This window comes from Apodemus sylvaticus, chromosome 6 (assembly GCF_947179515.1).
Source record: "Apodemus sylvaticus chromosome 6, mApoSyl1.1, whole genome shotgun sequence".
Taxonomy (NCBI): Eukaryota; Metazoa; Chordata; class Mammalia; order Rodentia; family Muridae; genus Apodemus; species Apodemus sylvaticus.
In genome coordinates, this window is record NC_067477.1 from 125,667,678 (window position 1) to 125,690,073 (window position 22,396).

At 42.8% G+C, this 22,396-nt stretch overlaps 1 protein-coding gene and 1 long non-coding RNA gene across 2 annotated transcripts in view; one reads left to right on the forward strand and one right to left on the reverse strand.

Moving 5' to 3' along the window:
- Window positions 1–22,396, reverse strand: part of LOC127687598 (HEAT repeat-containing protein 5B-like) — a 139,442-nt gene that overhangs the window by 73,996 nt on the left and 43,050 nt on the right.
- LOC127687611 (uncharacterized) lies at window positions 527–1,890 on the forward strand. Its single transcript, XR_007978426.1, has 3 exons — window positions 527–571; window positions 1,150–1,201; window positions 1,792–1,890. It is a non-coding gene; the product is annotated as an uncharacterized LOC127687611 (long non-coding RNA).

The following is a 22,396-nucleotide window of genomic DNA, read 5'->3' on the forward strand; positions in this document are numbered from 1 at the left end:
CCTGCTGTCTCCTGAATTTTTAATCTTAGCCATTCTGACTGGTGTAAGATGAAATCTTAGGGTTGTTTTGATTTGCATTTCCCTAATGACTAATGAAGTTGAGCATTTTTTAAGATGCTTCTCCGCCATCCGAAGTTCTTCAGGTGAGAATTCTTTGTTTAACTCTGTACCCCATTTTTTAATAGGGTTGTTTGGTTTTCTGGAGTCTAACTTCTTGAGTTCTTTATATATATTGGATATTAGCCCTCTATCTGATGTAGGATTGGTGAAGATCTTTTCCCAATTTGTTGGGTGCTGATTTGTCCTCTTGATGGTGTCATTTGCCTTACAGAAACTTTGTAATTTTATAAGGTCCCATTTGTCAATTCTTGCTCTTAGAGCATACGCTATTGGTGTTCTGTTCAGAAACTTTCTCCCTGTACCGATGTCCTCAAGGGTCTTCCCCAGTTTCTTTTCTATTAGCTTCAGAGTGTCTGGCTTTATGTGGAGAAACCTAAGTTTCTTGTTTCTTTCTGTGTGTTTCTCTAGGCTTCAAAGCAACAGGTTCTTGAAGATATCAGGAAAATCAAAGGTCAGAATTACTCTATCCCTTATTGTTAGCTCAAGCTGCTGTGTTTCTGCTTTAAGACACTGATCGTTGACAGCATGTGAAAGAAAATTGAAAATGAGGGTGTGACTAGAGTAAAGCCATCTTTCTAACATCTTCACTTGCAAAGTCATGCATACAGCCCCTTAACTCCTGCATGGTCCCTTTCCCATGTCCCATATATTTTCATGGAAACTCAAAGTCCTGGAAAGAAACTCACTGGGTCAGGAGACTGGACAAAGAATAACTACTAAGAGTTTGTTGCCTTTAGTCCTCTACTATGTATTCTGGGCAAACATCTTTAAAGGAAGAGATGTATCAGGCTCTCTGTGTCTCCCACTGTTATGTTCCCATTCCCATGCTTCTAGTGGAGGCACTTCTGGTCCATGATGAAGAAAGCAGAGAATATGAACATTTAAAACTTGCTAGCTGTGCCCTGCTACTAATTAGCTCCATGGCAGGCATGACTCTATCTTTGCCCTCATGATTATTGAATGAAAGGGATTCTTTTACATTGTATCAGTAGTTACTATGCTAAGTAGTTTCTTTACTCCTATTACCAGCTTTAGAATTGGAAGAATCCAAGAAGTATGCCACAGCAAGTGATCTGGCATGGTAAGCAGAGTCTGTCTTCAGACTGTCCTAAGATTGTTTCACATCAACTTGATACAAGCTAGCCTCATTTTAGAAGAGGAAGCCTCAACTGCTCCTTCCAGATTGCCCTGTGGGCAAGCCTGTGGTGCATTTCCTTAATTGATGATCAATGATTGTGGGAAAGTCCAGCTCACTGTGGGTGGTGCCACTCCAGGCTGGTGGTCATAGGTGACATAAGTAGTCAGGGTGAGAAAACCATGAAAACAAGGCAGTAAGCAGAGCCTCTGCATCAGCTCCTGCCTCACGGATCCTGCCCTGAGTTCCTACCCTGACTTCCCTCCACAATGGAGTATGACTTGAAAGTTGGTCGGTGAAACTAACCCTTTACCTGTAAGAATTTTCTAGTCATGTGGTTTCATCACAACACTAGAACCCCTCACTAAGACATAGCCTTAATTGTAAGTGCTAGAAGTATAAAATACCTGATACTCTTACATCATTTACTATGAGAGTAATTGTCTCATTCCTAAATCAGTTTTCTATTCTTATTAGTTAACTTACTGATACTTTGATATCACTTCAGTTCCACTGACCTAACCTGCTGTGTTCAGTATTCCAGGACGTCGTCGTCGTAAGGACCAAACCCAGGACTGTATATTATGCTCAATCGATAGAAGCTTTAAAAATATCTTTCAACATCTGGAAAATGCAAGGTCAGGAAACAGAGTTTCTGGGTAGGGGGTAGAGAAATATTTAAAATCAAAGGAAGGAAAGAGAGTAAAGGGGATATTTCAGTCAGAAAGAACCATTTTTTGAAATTTATTTATATTTTACATGTATGCCTGTTTTGCATGTATGACTATCTGTGCCCCACATGCATGCCTGGTGCCCTCAGATGCAGAATGGAGTATATGATCTCTTGGTACTAGAGATACTGATGTTTGTGAACCACCATGTGGGTGCTGAGAATCAAACTTGCATCTTCTGGAAGAGAAGTCACTGCTCTTAAGTACTGAACCATCTAACCCCCAAAACAGTGAAGTTTTTTTTAATTAAAAATACATTTATTCATTTTTAGCATTTCTCTTTTTTATGCATGTGTACACATGTATGCCACATGTATGTAGAGGTCAGAGGGCAAGCCACAGGTGTCAGTTCTCTTCTAACATGCAGATCTTAAGGGCTGAACTGAACTGAGGTCATCCAGCTTAATGGGTATTGAAAATTGGATGTCATTTTTTGGAACCATCCATCTTGTTCTTTGAAATAAAGTGTCTCAGTGGGACAGTGAGCCCCAGGGACGTGCTTGTCTCCTCTTCTCCAGCACTGGGACACCATGCATTCTGTTATCGTGTGTGATCTGGGGATAGGGCCCAGCTTCTCTACTTGTATGGCATTCACTTCACTGACTCATCTCCCTTGCTCCTGGTGGAGGGATTCTTTACAATAACTGATGCCCAAGGAAGCAACCCCTTTTCCACCCTCTCCTTCCTTACACCAGAACTATGTTAGACTTGAAATGATCACTTTCTTTCTTTGTCCTAATTTTCTCACTACTGATTCCAAAGACAACGAAAAAATATTCTCTCTGCTTTTCAGCTCAGCACTTAAATACCTGAATTCATCAGAATCAAAGTATATGTCTTCTTCCTCTATCTCTGACACTGGGACTCTGGAGTTTGGGAAACATTCCACTAGTTACAGCATCTCCTCTGAATCAGACTCTGTAGAGCTGACACCACAGGTACCATGTTCAGCCATAGAGAACAGAAAGGTCACTCCAATGGCATTGCTTCAGGTCATGGATTCAATGGGAATAAACCCAGATTCCCATTCAGAGGTAACAGACTCTGTAGAGCTGACACCCAAGGTACCATGTTCAGCCACAGACAGCAAAAAGGAAACTCCGATGGAATTGCTTCAGGTCATGGATTCAATGGGAATTATCCCAGATTTACATTCGGAGGATACAGGCTCCATAGAGCTGACACCCAAGGTACCATGTTCAGCCACAAACAGCCGAAAGATCACTCTGATGGCATTGCCTCAGGTCATGGAGTCAATGGGAATTATCCCAGATTTACATTCGGAGGATACAGACTCTGTAGAGCTGACATCCAAGGTACCATGTTCAGCCACAAACAGCCGAAAGATCACTCCGATGGCATTGCCTCAGGTCATGGAGTCAATGGGAATTATCCCAGCTTTACATTCGGAGGATACAGACTCTGTAGAACTGACACCCAAGGTACCATATTCAGCCACAAACAGCACAAAGATCACTCAGATGGCATTGCTTCAAGTCATGGAGTCAATGGGAATTATCCCAGATTCACTTTCAGAGGATACAGACTCTATGGGAAAAGCACAAGATAAGACTAACTTATCACAGCCATCAAACCAAGCTGAAACAGTGAGTATACCTCCCAAGTCATCAAACCCAGTAGCAAGTCCTCAACATCAAGCAAGAGCATCAAAGAGTATGTCCTCAAGACTAAATCAAATCACAAATACCTCAAACATAAAAATATTGTTTAACGTTGTGGATTCTAGGGAGATAATTAATGAATTATGTTCTTATGTCACAGAATCCACAGAAATAGCCCCAAAGCCACAACACCAAGTCATTGGTGTAGATACATTGGGGCTAGATACATTGCATAAACATCAAGTTGTAGAACCAGCAAAGATGAGTCAAGACCCACGTCATACAGTCTTCAAAGCTGGGGAAAGGCTTCTGCAGCCTCATCATAAAGTCCCAGAAACATTAAACATGGACTCGGGGTCACAGAATCAAGCCACAAAAGAGGTCAGGTTTACTCCTAGCTCTCTTCAACCTTCACAGCCATCATCTAAAGTTCTTGACTCATCGAGGATGATTCCAGAACCACCAGTGCAATCCATAAAGGTAAACTCAAGGGTTCAGCAGTCCCCCACGGGAGTGATCCCACCTTTACAAACTGGTTTGATTGCACCGTCAGTGGCTCACGCCAAAGACTCTCTAGAGTTGCCTTCTGCATCCCAGGTTGAGGTCAGAGACTCCATTGGGATGACACGACATCCAGGCACAAAGAATCTATCATTGATTCCAAAACCACCTCATCAGGTCATGGACCCTTCAGAGTTCACTCCGTGGCACCAAGACATAGACTTCTCAGAGGTGAGTCCAACACAAAGTCACAAGATGACAGAGCCTTTAGAGTTAACCTCTGATACGTGGCCACAATGGAAGAATCCTACAGCGATGACTCCATCACATCATCAAATAACAGAATCTATGACAACAGCCTCAGGGGCCCCAGATCAAGGGACAGTACCTACAGGGATGAGCCAATGGCATCAATTTGCAAATTCTGAAGTCATGCCAGCTACTCCAAAACTTCAAGAAGTGGAGTGTTTGGAGAAAAACAGAACACCACAATCTAAGGTCATGGAGTCAGTAAACATAACAACAGAATTACAGAATGGATATTCAAGACTGCAAGTTATAAAACCTGTGGACATATACAAGGATTTAGCTCCACAAATGGTAGAAAATGGACTACTGACCCCAACGGTGGTATCTACAGATTTGGCCCCAGAACAACAAGAGCAGAGCATACAGTCTGAGGAATTAACCCCAATACCAAAAATACAAACTGAGAAACCTGTCCCATTAGTCCCAGGGTCTCAGCTTCCAGATGAAAAGTCTGCCCAAGGTATAGTTGAACCACAACTCCAAGATGTACAATCTGCTGGGTTGGCCCCAAATCAACAGGTGCAAAATAATAAATCAGAAAATTTGACTACTGTTTCACAGTCTCAAGGTATGGAAGGTGTTCATTCAGCCCTACCACGGGAGGTACTAGAAGATATAAAAATGGTTGCATTGGCCTCAAGACTACCACTTGAAGATATAAAATCTTCAAACTTGGTACCAAAAAACATCTCTGAGAATATTGCCAGTGTGCCACTGCTTGAAGATACAAAGATTACATTGCTAGACTGTAGGAGTTTAATTCCCGAGTCCCTGGTGGAAAGTATGAAAGTTGATGAGTTGACCACACACATTAATGCAGTAAAATCTTCAGATGTGAACCTCATCTTAAGTTCTTTGTCCCCAGATTTTGAAGGGCTGACTGAAAACCAACAAGCCTCAGAAGCACGGGTGACCTCTGACACTTGTCATCAGATAGAAGAATCTGCTGAGTTGACACACTCATCAGTAGGAATGACTCCAGCACCACCGAGCCAAACCTCAGAATCTATAGAGATGGACTTACCACCACTCCAAGATATTCTTGAAACTAGGATCCACCTTGTAAAAGAGGAAAAGGAGACTCCAGAAGATATTCTGAATTTGCTACCAGAATTAGAAGTGCCAACCATAGGCCTGGAAGTGATGACCCCAGAACCACAGCCCCCGGATGTGGACTTTGCTCATATGACACAAGAACCATGTTCAGAAATTACTAACTCATCAGAAAGAATTCTATATGAATACACGGAAAGCACCAAATTGGCATTACTTGAAGTTGATTCCCAGGGGACCACTGTAGAAACCTATTCAGAAATGGGATCTCAGGGGTTGAATCTAGAACCAAGAGTGCAAAGTGAGGAATCAGAGTCATTGGTAGAAAATTTGAAAATTGAAGAATTAACCTCTGAACCATCTGTACAAGTTGTAGAACCTACAGATTTGACTGCAGGACCCATATCACATATTATAGATGTGATCCCAGGGCCACAGGTTCACAACATAAAGTCTACCCAATTAGATACAGGATTAGGGTTAAAAAGTGAGTTATCAGTGGATTTAGTAAAACAGCCATCTCTAGGAGTGATAGATTCTGAAAACAGAAAACCAGAGCCAGGACTACAAAGTTTATCACCAAAGGAGTCATTTGAGGGAACAAAGATTCCAAATGTGAAATCCGTGGATTTGAATTTGGGCGAAGAGCAGCCAATTGCCAAATCAGGACTGACTCCATGGCCACAACTGCAAAGTGTCAGATTTCCAAAGTTATATCAAGGGCTACTTATTCAAGGGGAAAATCCAGCAAATTCTACCTCAGGCCCCCCACATTATGGTTTGAAATCTAATGAAGCAATATCATATTCCCCAATGCCAGAAATCATATCTAGTTTTATTGCGGGGCCAAAGGTTTCAGAACCACAACCACAACATGTGAAATCTATGAAAGTAAATCTGGGACCATGTTTGCAAGATGTGAGATTTTCTGATCCTATCCCCAAAGATACACAGCTTGAACAGGGCTTTCTACTTCAAGAGAAGAAGTCTCAAGGATGTATGCCAGAATTATTACTGCCATTAAGCCAAGAGCCAAAGGTGGAAGAGAGGAAGCTTGCTCTGCCTATACAAGGATCAGAGTTTCACAGGATGAAATTTGCAACACAAGCTTCTGAAATACAGCATCCAAGCATGATATCTGAGGAGGTCAACATAGGATCTTGGGAACAAGATGCCAAATTTTCTGAGCTGGCTTCAAGACCAAAACTTCAAGGGGTCAAATTTGGGGAGCTAAACTCAGAATCAATGTTTGTTAGTGACAGTTATATGACTCCAGAGTTAGGGATACAGAATCCCAACTTAGCCAAGATGACTCCAGGGCTACAGGATACAAGGCAAGTTAGTTTTAACACAGGACCACAGCTGCAAGATGTCAAATTTTGGGATGGAATACCAGGAACTCAACCTCAAGGTGTGAAAACATCAGAGCTAAAGTCAGGGCCACACTTAGAATGTGTAAAAATTTCTGAGTTGACCACACCACCAGAGAGGGAAGGGATGAAGTCCAAATTGATAGTACACCACTCCCCGATTCAAGATGTAAAATATATCACAGGGAATCAAGTGCCAAGTGTTGAAGACAAAGTGTCTTATGAAACATCTGAGCCACAGGTACCAACATGGGAAACAACGAAATTGACCCCTGGGAAACACTTAGCAAATGTAGATCATTCTGAGTTGATCAGAAGACCGCAGACACAAGGCATAGCATCTTCTGAATTGGTTGAAGCACAGCTTTTAGGACATATGAAACCTGTGGAGGACAATATAGTCTCAAAGCAAGAAGCTCTGACATCTGTGGAATTAACACCAGGGCTACATTTGGGAGACATTAAATCTACAAAGTCAAAGTCAGAGCTGGAGCATTTCACATTTATGCTGTCAACCTCAGGGATGCAATCAGGAGATAGGACCCTTAAAGGGCTGCCTCCAGTCTCCAGCTTGAAGGGTTTAAAACCAAAGTTACTACCTTCAAAGCCAACAATGGAAGATAGGAAATCTGTGATCTTAACTGTAGAAGAATGTCTCAAGAGGATAAAATCTGCTGTGATATCCCCAAGTGGTTCCCTGAGAGGAGATATGAAGCCTGTGAAGTTGATTCCTGGTTCAAGAATTCAAGATATAAAAAATAAGGGGCTGGACCGTGATACACATGTTCAAGATGTAAATGCCATGGACTTGAAAATTGAACCGAAGAAGCAACGGGAGAGTCCTGTGACTTTTGTACCAAGCATGCTGTTTCAAGATAAATCAATAGAGATGTTTCAAAGGCTTCGACTGCAAGGCATAAAGCACAAGGAACTGATGTCACAGCCACAAATGCAAGATAGGAAACCTGTGATCACCCCTTGTTTGAAATAGCAAAGTCTAACACCTACAACTGTAGCCCCAACCCAAGGAATCGGAGAAGTAAAATGTGTAGATTTCACCTCAATACAACAGTGTCAAGGAAAGGCACACATGGACTTAACTCCTAAGTCTAGAGAGGATGACCAGAGAACTGTAAATCCACTAGAGTGGAAAGGTGGGATTTTTGATCAACAGAAAAAGCAGCTTGGATCAGAAAATACATTACCCATGGAGTCAGCTCAAGAACCCAAACCTGCACATATGAAACCCATAGAGCTCATCCCTAAGTTAAAATTCAAAGATACAACCTCATTTGAATTGGGTCCTCAGCCAATTGTTCAAAGTGTAAAATCTGAAGAGTTCCAAAATGAACTACAGGTGCCAAGTATGAAACCTTGCCATTTGACTCCAGGGTCCCAGATATACCAAGAAAAAGCCTTGGAGTCAACGTTGGACCTACAATTTCAAGGTGTGGAAACTCTGGCACAACCTTCAATTGAAAGCACAAAGACTATTCAATGGATACCAATATCTGAGTTTCAAAGTGAGAAAGGTGTAGCTTCAAACTCAAGGTCACAGTCTGGAGATGCCAGAGCTACAGAACTGAAGCCTCCCATGCTATGGAGAAGTGTGAAGTCATCCAAAGTGACTGCCAGGTCAAAAACTCAAGGAGAAAAAAAGGTGGCATTTTATCTTGAACCACAGTTACAGGAAGTAAAAACCTCTCCATTAGCAGTACGGTTGCAGGAACCAAATCCACTTCACTTGACTTCAGAGCCACAGACTCAAGGCATCACATCCGAGGAGCTAAACAAAGAGCCAAAGGCTGCAAGTGTTAGATCTGTTCAGTGGACACCTCGAAAGGAGTTCCGAGGTGTAAAGATGTCAGGATTCAATAGGGGGTCACCGTTTCAAGGTGTAACATACACAGAACAGAAACCCTTCATAAAATTGGGAGGTGGGAAGCCATTGGAAATGACTCAAGGGGCACAAGAACAGTGTGTGAAGACCCTCCAGTTGTTACCAGGACCAGAGGTACAAAAAGGGGGAAACTTCACATTGTGTTCAGAACCACAGTCTCATCGTGTGGAAACTGTGTCATTTCACCATGGAGCAGGGCTTGAAAACACAAAATCTCCCTTGGGCTTACAGCCTAAAGGCAACACAGCCACAGAGTTACAACCCTCAGTACAAGAAAGGGATGTGAAGACATCTGAGGACTTGATGACAAGGCTCAAGACAGAAGGTAAAGAACCTTCCGGGTCAACCCAGGCATGCTTGTCTCACAGGTTCAAAACTATTGACAAATCTATGCTGCCATGGAAAAATCCCAAATGTGATCCTACCTTAAGGTCATTGATCACTAATAAAAAATTAGTGACATTCAAATCCAGGTTCCATATAGAAGACAGGAGATTTCCTAAACTGGCCCCTGGAATACAGTCACGAGAACTGAAACCATTCAAGTCATCTCCAGGAATTCAACAGCCTCAAGATGTAACATTTTCAGTGTTTAAAGAAGAGCCAAGGCCTTTAGAAGCAAAATCTGGGGTATTAGGCCAAGGGTCTGAGATGAAGTCTGAGCCCCAGGGCCAAAGTACAAAATGTTCTGACTTCACACCTGAAACAACATCCCAAAATATGAAATTAAAACTAACTCCCAGGTCACCGATGAAAAGTAAACCAATTTCGACCAAAATTCAAAGGGTCAAGCTAGATGTTAAACCAGGGCCTCAGTCCCAAAATATAAAATCAGATTCAATTCTGAAGACAAAGCCTCAAGAAATGGAGATGGAAGACTGTGAATCAGGCCCACAGTTACAAGATCTTAAATCTTTGAGGACGATCATGGGTGTAAAAGTCCAAGATGTCAAAGCTATGAGCTTCAGTCCTAGAACACACGTGGAAAGTATGCCATCTGAAGTCATCACAGAGAAGAATGTCCTTGGTATGAAACCAGCAGAAATGAGCCTACGAGGTGAGACCCCCGTGGTCACCCCAAGGAAGTTGCTTTTAAGCACACAGTCTATAGGGCTGGATTCAGGCTTTAATTTGCAAGGTTTGAAATATCCTGAGCTGATCATGGGCATGAAACTTCAAGGTATAGACTCTATGGAAGGACACGTGAGAAGTATAAAACCTTCTGAGGTGATTACTGGGATACAAGATGTAGAATCATCTGAGTTGCACCCTAGTCCAGACCTTCAGGGTATAAAATTTAAGGTGTTCTATCCTGGGTCACACTTGGAAGATGTGAATTCTGCATGTACTCCCAATATACATTCTCAATACATAGATTCCAGTGGGTATATACCTGGGCCATATCTGCAAGATATGAATTCTTCTGGGTGGATTCCACAGTCAAACATTCAGTGTATAAATTCTGAGTGCAATCCTGGAATACATTCAGATGGGATGAATTCGTCCTCTTGCTTTTCGGGATCAAAATTGCAATGCCTATGTTCTACTGGGAGCACCCCTGAGTCACATTTGCAAGACATAAATTCTACCGAATTCATCCCACAGCCAAGTCCTCAGTATGCAAATTCTTCTGCATGCACCCCAGGATCAAAATGTCAGTGTGCAGATTCTTCTGCATGCATACCAGGGCCAAGTCCTCAGTGTGCAGATTCTTCTGCATGCACCCCAAGATCAAATGCTCAGTGTGCAGATTCTTCTGCATTCACCCCAGAGAATCCTGAATTACATTCGCAAGCTGGGAATTCTTCTGTATACACTCTAGGGCAAAACCATCTGTGTGAAAATTCTAATAGGTATAATCTTGGGCCACTTTTTCAAGGTATGAACTTTTCTTCATTTCCACCACCACAAATTCTGTGTGTAAATCCTGTTTGGTGCAATACTAGAATACATTTGAAAGATATAAATTCTTCTGCATGTACTCTAAGTCAACAATCTCAGTCTGTAAATTCTATTGGCTACAACCCTGGGGCACATTTACAAGCTCCAAAACCTCAAGAACAGCACTTGAAAGATTTGGTGTCTGAACTAAATCCAGGGTCAAGCAATTTGGGTGTATCACCTTCTCAAGATATGAATTCATCTAACTTAATGCTAGGGGCAAAGTTTCAAAAGATCCCAGTTTGCAAGAACCAGCTTGGGTCGCGGCAGCAAAGTACACAACCTATATTTACTTTGAGGCCTCAGTCAAATGGTGTGAATTCTGTGGTTTTACCGACGTCGCCTCCGGAAGATAGAAAGTTTCCAGAGAGGAGCACACACACACCTTTTTGTACAAATGCTGTAAAACTGACTCCTGGCAGTGATCAGAATGACATGAGAAGAAGTAGGGTATTTTTGACAGAACCTCTTTCTCAAAATGTTCAAGCCATACATTTGAAGCCAGCATCACAGTCTCAAAGTGTGCGGTCTTCAAAAGAACCAATGATAGTATTGCCACCACAGTCCACCAGGAAGCTCTTAGCAGGACCATCACTGACCAGTGTCAAATTCTCAGATTTTCCACTGAAATCAGAGCAGAAAAATAGAAAAGCTTTGGCATTTCCTTCAGAGCCAAAGTGGCAAGGTGTAAAACAGGTGAAATTGTCATCAGTGTGTCTGCAGGAAATTGGAAAATCTGTGGAGTTACCACCAAAATCAATTTTTCAAAACGTGAAACCTGGGAACCTTATGCCTCAGACAATTCATCCCCTCACAGAATCCATGAGACCAGAGCGACAGGTGGAGGACTTTGCAGAGATGAGCATGAAGCCTAGGTGTCAAGTCCCTAAATCGGTGCATTTTACTTCACCACCAGTTTCCCAAGATGTGGGATCTTTAGAATTTACAAATGGGGTGGTACATAAAAGCAGAGAAATGACAGGGAAGTCTATGAGGTTGAGCCTCAAACCAACAGATAACATCGTAGAATCGTTAGAGATGCCCCTGAAGCTAGATCTTCAAGTACCAGAATTGTTTGATCTGACTCCAACACTAAGTGATCATGATTTAAAATCCTCAGAGCCAAATCTACAGAAAAGCTACCAGCTCCCAGAACCTCCTGAGTTACATTCTTGGTCGTGGCCTCAATTTCAAGATTTCAAGAAGTTACAGACAAAAGAGGGTACAGAATCTGATAGAATGACCCTCAGCTTCAAGAACCATGTTGCAGACACCATAGAGTTTACTTGTGAAGCAAGACAGCAAGGGGAAGAATTTAGAATGACTCCAAAGACGATAAATAGAGAGATTGGATTCATAGAAAACTCTCCAAGGCCATGTCCTCAAGACTTAGGACCTCTGGGGGTGGGCTCTAAGGAAAGATCTCAAAGGCAACAATCTGTAATAACAACAAGGCCATTCTGTCCCATCCCAGATTCCACTTCAGGAATAACACCAGGGCCAGGACCTCAGATTCCCAAATCTAAAAATTTGGCCTCTATGGAGTGGCTGCACAAAGAATCCTTTGAGTTGGCAGGCAAGGATAAGAGTCAAGTTGTGGGAAAGAGAAACTCTGTAGAGCTCACCTTTGGTACACAGCAGTCAGGATGGGTAGCGGCTAAGCTAACAAAACCTCAGAATCTGAGCCTGGAAAATGTAAGCATCACTCCAACAGAATCACTGGATGAAATGATAAACGTTGTAGGGATTAGTGTAAAGCCACGAGATCAAGTAACAGAATCTGTGAAGACACAGCTTTCAGTTCCTCACTCAGTGGCCCTCCCAAAAGTGTGTGAAATTGTGGAAGTGATCTCCAGACCACCACTTCAAGTTGCAAAGTCTGTGATGATTCCAGAAAGTATCCCTCAAATGTCAAAATACAATGATTTGACTTCCAGAACACATGATGTGATAAGTTCAAAATTTCCTCCAAGCCTTCAGCTATCCACAAACCCAGCCCTAAAAAGGATAATAGGAGGACAACACCAATACAAGGAGGGAAACTTCACCCTGGAAAAAGCAAGATAGTAACCTTTCATCAAACCCAAAAGAAGTTAAGCATTCAAATTTAAAAAATAACGTCAAAAATGATAGGAAGTAACAATCACTATTCCTTAATATCTCTTAACATCAATGGACTTAATGCCCCAATAAAAAGACACAGACTAACTGAATGGATACGTAAACAGGACCCTACATTTTGCTGCTTACAGGAAACACACCTCAGGGTCAAAGACAAACACTACCTTAGAGTAAAAGGCTGGAAGACAATTTTACAAGCAAATGGTCTCAGGAAACAAGCTGGAGTAGCCATTTTAATATCAGATAAAATTGACTTTCAACCCAAAGTCATCAAAAGAGACCCCGAGGGACACTTCTTGCTGGTCAAAGGAAAAATACAAAAAGAAGAACTGACAATCCTGAACATCTATGCCCCAAATGTAAGGGCACCCTCTTTTGTAAAAGAAACTTTATTAAAACTAAAAGCACACATTGCACCTAACACAATAATTGTGGGTGACTTCAACACTGCACTTTCCTCAATGGACCGATCAGGAAAACAGAAACTAAACAGGGACACAATGAAACTAATTGAAGCTTTGGACCAATTAGATTTAACAGATATATATAGAACATTCTATCCTAAAACAAAAGAATATACCTTTTTCTCAGCACCTCATGGTACCTTCTCCAAAATCGACCATATAATTGGTCACAAGACAGACCTCAACAAATATAAGAAGATCGAACTAATCCCATGCCTCCTATCTGATCACTATGGAGTAAAAGTGGTCTTCAATAGCAACAGAAACAACAGAAAGCCCACATACACGTGGAAACTGAACAATACTCTACTCAATGATACCTTGGTCAAGGAAGAAATAAAGAAAGAAATTAAAGACTTTTTAGAACACAATGAAAATGAAAACACAACATACCCAAATCTATGGGACACAATGAAAGCAGTGCTAAGAGGAAAACTCATAGCCCTGAGTGCCTCCAAAAAGAAAATGGAGAGAGCATACATTACCAGCTTAATGACACACCTGAAAGCCCTGGAACAAAAAGAAGCTATTTCGCCCAGGAGGAGTAGAAGGCAGGAAATCATCAAACTCAGGGCCGAAATCAATCAAGTAGAAACAAAGAGAACCATACAAAAAATCAACAATACCAGGAGCTGGTTCTTTGAGAAAATCAACAAGATAGATAAACCCTTAGCCAGAATGACCAAAGGGCACAGAGAAAGTATCCAAATTAACAAACTTAGAAATGAAAAGGGAGATATAACAACGGAAACTGAGGAAATCCAAAAAATCATCAGATCCTACTACAAGAGCCTATACTCAACACAACTGGAGAATCTGGAGGAAATGGACAATTTCCTTGACAGATACCAAATACCAAAATTAAATCAGGACCAACTAGACCATCTAAACAGTCCCATAATGCCTAAAGAAATAGAAGGAGTCATAGAAAGTCTTCCAACCAAAAAAAGCACAGGACCAGATGGCTTCAGTGCAGAATTCTACCAGACCTTCAAAGAAGAGTTAACACCAATACTCTTCAAACTATTCCACAAAATAGAAACAGAAGGAACACTACCCAATTCCTTCTACGAAGCCACAATTACGCTGATACCAAAGCCACACAAAGATCCAACAAAGAAAGAGAACTTCAAACCAATTTCCCTTATGAACATCGATGCAAAAATACTCAATAAAATTCTTGCCAACCGAATCCAAGAACACATCAAAACGATCATCCACCATGATCAAGTAGGCTTTATCCCAGGAATGCAGGGTTGGTTCAATATACGGAAATCCATCAATACAATCCACTACATAAACAAACTCAAAGAACAAAACCACATGGTCATTTCATTGGATGCTGAAAAAGCATTTGACAAAATTCAGCATCCCTTCATGCTTAAAGTCTTGGAGAGAACAGGAATTCAAGGCCCATACCTAAACATAGTAAAAGCAATATACAGCAAACCGGTAGCCAGCATCAAACTAAATGGAGAGAAACTTGAAGCAATCCCACTGAAATCAGGGACCAGACAAGGCTGCCCCCTTTCTCCTTATCTTTTCAATATTGTACTTGAGGTACTAGCTCGGGCAATTCGACAACATAAGGAGGTCAAAGGGATACAAATTGGAAAGGAAGAAGTCAAACTATCATTATTTGCAGACGACATGATCGTCTACCTAAGTGACCCAAAGAACTCCACTAGAGAACTCCTACAGCTGATAAACAACTTCAGCAAAGTGGCAGGTTATAAAGTCAACTCAAGCAAATCAGTGGCCTTCCTATACTCAAAGGATAAGCAGGCTGAGAAAGAAATTAGGGAAATGACCCCCTTCACAATAGCCACAAACAGTATAAAGTATCTTGGGGTGACTCTTACCAAACATGTGAAAGATCTGTATGACAAGAACTTCAAGACTCTGAAGAAGGAAATGGAAGAAGACCTCAAAAAATGGGAAAACCTCCCATGCTCATGGATCGGCAGAATCAATATAGTTAAAATGGCCATTTTGCCTAAAGCACTATACAGATTCAATGCAATACCCATCAAAATCCCAACTCAATTCTTCACAGAGCTAGAAAGAGCAATTATCAAATTCATCTGGAACAACAAAAAACCCAGGATAGCTAAAACTATTCTCAGCAACAAAAGGAAATCTGGGGGAATCAGTATCCCTGACCTCAAGCAATACTACAGAGCAATAGTGTTAAAAACTGCATGGTATTGGTACAGTGACAGACAGGAGGATCAATGGAACAGGATTGAAGATCCAGAAATGAACCCACACACCTATGGCCACTTGATCCTCGACAAAGAGGCTGAAAACATCCAATGGAAAAAAGATAGCCTTTTCAACAAATGGTGCTGGTTCAACTGGAGGTCAGCATGCAGAAGAATGCGAATTGATCCATCCTTGTCTCCTTGTACTAAGCTCAAATCCAAATGGATCAAGGACCTCCACATAAAGCCAGACACTCTGAAGCTAATATAAAAAAAACTGGGGAAGACCCTTGAGGACATCGGTACAGGGAGAAAGTTTCTGAACAGAACACCAATAGCGTATGCTCTAAGAGCAAGAATTGACAAATGGGACCTCATAAAATTACAAAGTTTCTGTAAAGCAAAGGACACCATCAAGAGGACAAATCGGCAACCAACAAATTGGGAAAAGATCTTCACCAATCCTACATCAGATAGAGGGCTAATATCCAATATATATAAAGAACTCAAGAAGTTAGACTCCAGAAAACCAAACAACCCTATTAAAAAATGGGGTACAGAGTTAAACAAAGAATTCTCACCTGAAGAACTTCGGATGGCGGAGAAGCATCTTAAAAAATGCTCAACTTCATTAGTCATTAGGGAAATGCAAATCAAAACAACCCTAAGATTTCATCTTACACCAGTCAGAATGGCTAAGATTAAAAATTCAGGAGACAGCAGGTGTTGGAGAGGGTGTGGAGAAAGAGGAACACTCCTCCACTGCTGGTGGGGTTGCAAATTGGTACAACCACTCTGGAAATCAGTCTGGCGGTTCCTCCGAAAACTGGGCACCTTACTTCCAGAAGATCCTGCTATACCACTCCTGGGCATATACCCAGAAGACTCCCCACCATGTAATAAGGATTCATGTTCTACTATGTTCATAGCAGCCCTATTTGTAATTGCCAGATGCTGGAAAGAACCCAGGTATCCCTCAACAGAAGAGTGGATGCAAAAAATGTGGTATATCTACACAATGGAGTACTATTCAGCCATTAGAAACAATGAATTCATGAAATTCTTAGGCAAATGGATGGAGCTAGAGAATATCATACTAAGTGAGGTAACCCAGAGTCAAAAGGTGAATCATGGTATGCACTCACTAATAAGTGGATATTAACCTAGAAAACTGGAATACCCAAAACATAATCCACACATCAAATGGGGTACAAGAAGAAAGGAGGAGTGGCCCCTGGTTCTGGAAAGACTCAGTGAAACAGTATTCAGCAAAACCAGAACGGGGAAGTGGGAAGGGGTGGCTGGGAGGACAGGGGAAGAGAAGGGGGCTTGCGGGACTTTCGGGGAGTGGGGGGGCTAGAAAAGGGGAAATCATTTGAAATGTAAATAAATTATATCGAATAATAAAAAAAAATTGTAAAAAAAAAAAAAAAATAGCAGGAAAACTCATAAGAAGTCAAATACCCCACAATGTCCCTCCGCCTCTAGATTCAGGTCTTGTCCTAAAGTATCCAATATGCTTAGAATGTGGCCGATGTTCAGGCCTTAATTGCTCTCATAAGTTACATTCTGCTTGGGGGCCGTACCTTCTCATCTACCCACAGCTCCACCTTTTAAACAGCCCTGAAGGCCATGGTGATGTTCAATTGCATCTTGGATTTAAATTAGGGTATCCACAGAAAGGTACTGCATCACCATCACATAGAGAAGCTAGATTCTCTAAGCTGGGTTCCAAGCATCCTGGCTATGGAAGCAATCAGGATGAAACATGGATTAAATCAAGCCTCAGAAAGACCTCTGTCTTGACAGATCCTTTGAAGAAAATTGTCAAGGGACCTAAAACACAAAACACAAGGCTATACAAAATCAGTCCTAGAACACTGAGGGGTCTGTCAAGAAACAGAATTGAAACCCCCCAAACAAGCACTGTTTCTTCCAAGACACAACCTGAGAAATCCTCTCAGCCCAAAATCATCCAACCACTTGTTCAAGGCCTAAGGCAGGCATTCCAAGCAGCGCATAGAATTGTGACTTTTACGGGCCGGAAATTGAAGAAGATGAGGCCAGACAAGTTGTGTTCAGTCAACAACGTGTGCCCCAAACAAAATGCCAATGATTACTTCATGAGAGATAGCGAAGGAGCGAGGACACCAGCTGTCAGGCTCAGGTCAACAGGCTCAAGCCCTAAGCAAAAGGACACATGTCAGGGAGGAAGTGAGCGTGGTAGACAAGCTCCACAGCCCAAACCAGCGAGCTCTCTCCCAGCCAGACCCTTGCAATTGCAGAAGACCATGGTTCGTGGAAGAGATGACTCTAAACAAGCTACTCGAGTCCCCAAAATAATTCACAATGTCTATGGTGATGAAGCACCAAAAAATCAACCACAGCAACTCGGCTTCTTCAGGGAGAGAACCCCATGTAATAAGCCGTCTGAAAGAAGTCATTGCCTGCTTCCTCAGGAAACTCATTGGCAAAATCTCTCTAAGAGGAGACATCACAGTCCTTCTCGGAGAAGGCGTAGCAGTCCCTCTGACAGGACCCTTAGAAGTATTTTGGAGAGGGTATGTTGCAATCCCTCCCAGAGAAACAGTCTCAGCCCCTCCTTAAGAAGTGTATCTGAGAGAAGCCAAAACAGTGTATTTAAGTGGAGAAGCCACAGCCCCTCCAGGAGGAGCCTTCGAAATCCCTCAAGGAGGAGCCCTCAATTTCACTCAAGGAGCCCTCAAATTGGTTCAAGGAGCCCTGGAATTCGCTCAAGGAGGAGCTCTCGCAATCCATTGAGAAGTCCTCATAGTCCCTCAGGGAGGAGCCCTCACAGGCACTCAGTCAGAATTCCCTGCAGTCCTTCAGGAAGAAACAGTCACAGTCCTTCAAGGAGGAGCCCACATAGGCGCCCTTGTAGACCTCTAGAGAGGAGGCATAGCAGTCCGTCTGACAGAACCCTTAGACGTCTTTTGGAGGGGATTTATCACACTCCCTCCCAGATCAACAGTCTTAGCTCCTCCATAAAAAGTCTGTCTGACAGAAGCCATAACGGTCTATTTAAGGGCAGAGGCCACAGTCCCTCCAGGAGGAGGCCTCAAAGTCCTTCAGGGGAAAGCCCTAGCAGTCCCTTAAGAAGTCCTCGCATTCCCTCAAGGAGAATCCCTCACAGTCCCTCAAGGAGGAGCCCTTGCAGACCTCTAGAGAGAAGAGGATGCAGTCCCTCTGTGAAGAAGAGTCTACACAGTCATTTTGGGAGGAGCCAACAGAGTCCCTCTTCTCTGAGATGCCTCAGTCCCTCAAAAAAGAGCCATCTCATTCTCATGCGAAGGTCACAGGGCAGTCCTTCAGAAAGGAGCCATGGTGATTTCTCTGAAAGAGCTTTTTCCATTCCCTCTCGCTGGAAGAGATGTAGTTCCGGTGATGGACTCTACCCCAACATTACCTGGCAACAGCCAGGTATGCCTGGCCAAGTATAAAAGGGGCTGCTTTTCCCTTCTTCTTTCTCTTACTGCTGCTCTCTTGCCACCTTTCTCCCCTCTTTCCCCATTCCCTGGCTGGCCTCAACTTCTTTGCTCTCTCCTTCTCTCTGCCTTCCTCTGCCGCTACTACTCTCTTAACTCTTCTCCCCATACCCTAAATAAACCCTATTCTATACTATAGCATCATGTGTGTGGTCCCTCAGGGGGAAGGGATGCCTTGGCATGGGCCTGCGGAGCTATCCCCTTGCCCCACACCTCACCACAGTCCCATAGAACATATTCTTATATTTCTTTATCTTTTTATAATCACAACATCTGGAATAAGCCCAGGACAGTTCCTCTAAACCAGGCTACACAGGCATTCTTACAGACTCATCCTGTCATTCTGAGAGAACACAGTATAGTCCCTCTGAAAGCAGACACAGTCATTCTGAGAAGATGCACAGAAGTCTCTCTGAGAGGAACCAGCACTGTCACTATGAGAGACCCTGTCACAGTCCCCAGGGAGAGGCTCAAGCATCGTTCCCCTAATGTCCCCCTAATGATCTTGGCTAAAGAGGTCATGTCTTCCAGGGAAAATACCGAAAATCCAGAGGTGTGGAAGCATGAAGTTAGTGGATAAGGAGAGATCTGCCCCTGTTAAGTGTATTCCTGCTCAGCCACTGCCTGCACCCTCAGCACTGAAAGAGCTATCTGGGAGGGAAGGGGAAGAAAATGGGTCTGTAATTTAAGATCAATAAAGAAAAGTGCGATTTGAACCCCATTAGCACCTGTAAGACCACTTTTGGGATGGGTGAGACCTGCTGTGCAAATGCAGGTTCAGAGGACCTTCAGACTGCTCCCATTTGCTCCAACCCTCTCTTCCAGTCAGCCTCCCTTCTCTCCTGTAGCGATGGGGGCGGGGTCTCAATGGAAGCTGAAGATGAGTCCATGTGACTCCTTTTCCTCTGCAGCCCCCTCTGAAGTCACTAGGCAGAAGTGGATGTTCAGAGCAGGGCTAGTAGTTGCGGAGACCACATCCGGGAGAGGCGAGCAGAGCGGAAGTGGCTTTAATCTGGCCAGAGCCCTTGGGTGAAATTGTTAGGTGTGGAGGGGGAGTGATGTCTTCCAGACTTGGTGCAGTCAACGCTGCAAGTTTCTTGGTGTGACCATTATACTTTGGAGATAGAACTGTCGAGCCGAGAACACACGTTTCTTTGCCTTTGTCTTGAACACATAGTTGGTTTTATTCAGAGCCCAGTAGGCCCCACCCTTTTATATCAGATCCACTTACTTACTACCCTCCCCCCATTTTATTTTTATTGCCTATTCCTCGTATCCTTGGACTCAGTTCCTCGACATATTGTAATTATTCATAATCCTTCAGCATCCCTAGTGCCTCCCGTTGCTGTATAATATATTAAATATATGCATATTTTTCTGTCTTTTCTTTTCGAGCCTCCATCTAGGATAGGGTTTTGAGAATGGGTAATGATGAAACCTCTGATATTGTCAACCCGTCTGTACAATGTAGACAGCTTCACATCTAGGCACAAGGGGGATTCATCGATTTGGGGATGAGGTACAAAGGTCCCTGGCACTCACTCATGTGCTTGCAATTTGCTAGACCCGGGACCCACATCCAGTAAGCAGCAGAGGAGCACCAGGATCCTGGGAGCTAAGAAGTAAGTCAGGCTTTCTGAGGACATCTTTGTAATTGTGTAGACAGTGCTGCTAACGGTGTTCTGTGTCTGTACTGTGCAGCGTCACAGCCACCAGACAGGTATGGCTTTGGGGCACTTGAGATGTGGCTACAGAAGAATAGAATGACAAATTCTATTTCATTTTAAAGGACTGAAACTTCAATAGCCATCTATAGGTAGCGCCTACTGGATTGGACAGTGCAGATATCAGCCTAGTGTGGGGGAAAGAAAACCTACCTTGCAATAAAACTACAGTCTAATAAAAATGAGTGTGTTTCAGTTAGTGGTATCCCTGCATGTCCTCTGCCCCCACATCACATATGTGCTCATAATTAATTTGATGGACTCTGGGAGGGAAATAAAAATTCCTATGAGCAGTCTTTATATTTCCAAGCTACTTGGTTGCATCACTGATTCATTATTTTGTGTAATGAATGTGCTAAGTTTCTCCATGGGTGATACAAGAGAAAAGATTTTATTAACTTGGACCTCCCTGGTGAGTTCATTCACTTAGATAACACTTAGGAAATGTCTTCTCTGTACTGGCTGTGTTGGGCTCCCAGGCATGAAAACAGCTGTTGGTTTCAACAGATGAGGTGGGAAAACATGGCAAAACAATCCAAGGTAATAGGAATAAAACTATTTTTTAAAGTAGGGCTTCACTATCTGGGAATTCCCTGTGACACTTAGGTTGGCCTGTAACTTGTAGTCCTCATGCATCTGTCTGCTGAGTGCAGGGATCACAGGCCTGTGCCATCACACACTTATTTCTGTTTGAGACAGGGTTTCACTATGTAGCCCAGGCTGACCAGGAGCTGACTATATAGCCCAGGCTGGACTTTAACTTATGCAGTCTCTGCCCAAAGCCTTCCCAGTGCAGAGTTCACAGGCATGCTTTACGCTTTTAATCTGTGCTCTGCTAGTAAACACGTTTATAGTGGAATTTAATACCATTTTTTGGGAATACTTTTCAGTGTTACCAGATTAGTCCACTCATAGACAGAAGCTGGAAGGTCTTTGAATAATAGCCAGTAAGGAGTCCCAGCTTCCTGTCCCAAACAGAACAATATTGGAACTGATGAAAGAAGTTTAAAATAACTAGTTGTGTATCCTTGGCATGGAGGATGATTTCAGGTAGAGGGTATTGCAGGGTGTCTTTGAGAGGAGTTAGCAAGAACCAGGTCTTTTAGGGCATGCTAACATGTTGCAATTGTCATTATCCTGGAGGGAAAAGTTCACCTTTGAAGACAAGGATTGAAAGAAGTGTGAAAGTATTTTTGTGTTTCTTCTTAGGGGCTTCTACCTGTTGACCCATATTCTCCTATATTTTTTAAGGGACTTATTTATGGCCTTGAAGTCCCCTATCAGCATCATGAGATGTGATTTTTGCCAGGAGCTATTCTCACAGAGATCTCAAAAAACCCCTACTCTCAGCCATTTCCAGCTTGCTTTCTCTAGGCTGCTTTTAGCAGGAAATGGACCAGTTTAAAGATTAGCCAAGTAAGCTAGATGGTCAGTAGGTACAGAGCTCACCCGTGTGGGCTCGAACAAACGAAGCTTACCTGTGGTTAAGTTACCATAGCAACTCCTTTCCACCTCACCTCCTCATGATCAAAATATGATGCCAAGTTCCTACAGCACCTGCCAAATCTTAGCTGAGACCCTGAGAGACAATTCTGAGAAACTGTTCCTGAGATATGATGCTAGCCCCCTGAGATTGTTCCCCAAATACAATGACTTTCCCCCTTAACCCCTCCCCACACCTGCTTGCTTGCCTTT